Here is a 2701-nt window from a genome sequence, read left to right as displayed (position 1 = left end):
ATATAAATCTTTGTTTTACTATGGTTGCAAATATCAAAAAATTTCTATATGTGACACGGCACCAGAGTTAAGTTAGGGTTTTTCAAAATGCTGGCACACCGAGCTCAAAAGGTTCGCCATCACTGCCCTAAACCTTGAACTCCTAAATGCTGAGTAAGTGCCTTCACCGGGAAAAGCACTCAGAAGAGGTCGGGCTCCCTTTGCCTGAAGAACCTGCAATGGCCGCCCAATGGCAAGTGCCTTGCAGGGGACCACGGACCCTTCTCAGGAACCACCTCACCACCTCTCAGTGTTTCTAAACCTGTGATCAGACTCAAGTCCTGGCAGGCCCCAAGGGACAAAGCTAAAAGTGCAACCCTGGAGGAGGTGCATTACTGGCCAAAGGAACAACAGGATTCTGCCACTTTCTAGCAACAAAAACTCGGGGAACACCTAGGGCGTGGTCGGCAAACTGTGGCTCGACAAACCGCAGCTTGCAAGCCACATGCGGCTCTTTGGGCCCTTCAGTGTGGCTCTTCCACAAAATACAGTGGGGCTTTGTACCGACTTCTGCGAATGGGCCACGAAGTTTCAATCGCACTGTACGTGCGCACCCGCACGTGGTATTTTGTGGAAGAGCCACACTGAAGGGGCCAAAGAGCCGCATGTGGCTTGCGAGCCGTGGTTTGCCGACCACGGACCTAGGGGAGAGGATCCCGAAAGTGCTGGAGTGCTGGCTTAGGGTGGAAGATAAGGCTGGATGAGGGTGAATCTATTGCACTGAGCAGAGACTGTGGAGTCAGCAGCTTGGCTCAAGCAGCTGGGAATGGCTTTAACACTTTGCTTGCCTGGTTGATTGAAAACTGGTGACCAACATTAAGTGAGGCTGAAATGTCAGAGCCTCTTTGGTATTCTGAGGAAGGAGATAACTGATGCATTAGTGAGATTAGAATACTGAGTGAATTTAATATGTAAGACGGCTTAACCCACTCCTTAACCAAGTCCCCGGGAAGACCCAGAAAACATCCCATTCACCAAGCTATGCGAAAGGCACTCATGAGAGGAGCCCTGGCCTCCTGGAGGAGCTCTGTGTTGGCTTTTCTCCACAGACCAGACATAAAAGTGGCAACTCCTACCATCAAACTGGGCTTCCTGGATTTAGTGGGGATGATGGGATCCCCTGGTGGCAGGGACCAACCAAGTGGCAGCACTGAAATCACCATAGACAAGGTGGGAGTGGATGTGGCAGCCAAGACAGTAACTAGAAAGGACTGAAATGCAGAGATCCCTGACGTTGGCTGATGAATCGCAGTGTCCCTAGAGCTGAAGAGGTGAGCCGTCTACTGGAGTCTTACTTGATGAGTAATAGTGAAAAAGCTCCAGGTCGGGTAAACAGAAGTATGACTTCAATCACCAAAAATAAAGAGTGTGGCCCCTCTACCAATTCTCAGGTTTGGGCCACTTCACAGACTTAAGGTCAGGTCCCCTTGAGGAGCAGCTCTACCACGGAGCCGCTCTCCCTCCCTGGCTTTCCAAAGGAGGTCTATAGCCATTTACAAGAATGACTCTGCGCTCGGGAAGAGGACATAACCAAACGTTGGGGGAATTACTGGACATTGGTGCTGAACTGAAATTATATTTTTAATTTATCTTTATTGTTGAAAGTATTACAGATGTCCCCTCCCCCCCCATTAACTTCCCTCCACTTCAACCCTCAGACCTTTACCAAATAATAATCTGTGCTCATGGGTTATGCATATATGCGTATGCGTTCTGGGACAGACGCTCAATGCAGGAGCTGCCCCCTGGTGGTCAGTGCACTCCCACAGGGGGAGCACCACTCACCCAGAAGACCTGAGCTGGGCTCACAGCTGGTGAGCACAGCAGCAGTTGTGCTAAGGATGTCCAACTGCCAGCTTAGGCCCACTCCAAGGGGAACAGACCTAAGTCAGCAGGCAGACATCCCCTGAGTGGTCCCGGCCTGCGAGCGGGTGCAGGCCAGGATGAGGGACACCTCCCAAGTACACACACACACACACACACACACACATATATATATGTACCAGAGGTTTGGTGAATGAAAAAATACACACACACACACACACACACTCTTTGGTTAATCTCTTCCCACCCACTCCCTCCCCGCCTCTTGAAGACCCAAAATAGCACAGTGTTCCAAACGCTCAGAAACAGCTAATGGAATGTGGGAGATTTAATGGGGCTTGGCCTCGATCCATCCCATAATGGGTCCAGGAGGCCTCCAAGTCCACCTGGTGGTTATTTTCTCCAGTCCCCGAACACCCAGTTGGAATATACACCCTCAGCAACTGTTGGATCCCCTCCTGTGTTTCCTTCCCCATAGAGTAACGACTATCTACATATATAAAAGGCTAAAATGCAAAGTGTCCCCTCGAGAGTTCAACTGGGAGACTGGGAGTTCGAGTGCTTGCTATGACAGGCACTGACCACCAGGAGGCGGCGCGGAACAAAGGAAGGCCCCGGCCAGCAGCTGGCAGCCGGGGAAGGGAGGCCCCAACTGGCCCTGATCGCTGGCCATGCCTAGGGATCCTATCTGTGCATCAATTTTGTGCACTGGGCTTCTATTCTATATCTATAAAAGGCTAATATGCTAAGTGTCTGATCATCTGGGTAATGACTCACGAAGCAGCGCCTGGCTTCCTCTCCCTAGCAATGACTAGTCTCCTTGTGGTTTCTTCAGCCA

At 50.8% G+C, this 2701-nt stretch overlaps 1 pseudogene; it reads left to right on the top strand.

Moving 5' to 3' along the window:
• LOC102774345 overlaps window positions 1-1254 on the top strand; it is a 3934-nt pseudogene extending 2680 nt beyond the window's left edge.
• Window positions 1255-2701: the final 1447 nt, after the last annotated feature.

The sequence above is a fragment of the Myotis davidii genome, unplaced genomic scaffold, assembly GCF_000327345.1.
Source record: "Myotis davidii unplaced genomic scaffold, ASM32734v1 scaffold333, whole genome shotgun sequence".
In the NCBI taxonomy this organism is placed as follows: Eukaryota; Metazoa; Chordata; class Mammalia; order Chiroptera; family Vespertilionidae; genus Myotis; species Myotis davidii.
Note: the sequence above shows the minus strand (reverse complement) of the source record. Positions and strands in the feature narration are given on the sequence as shown.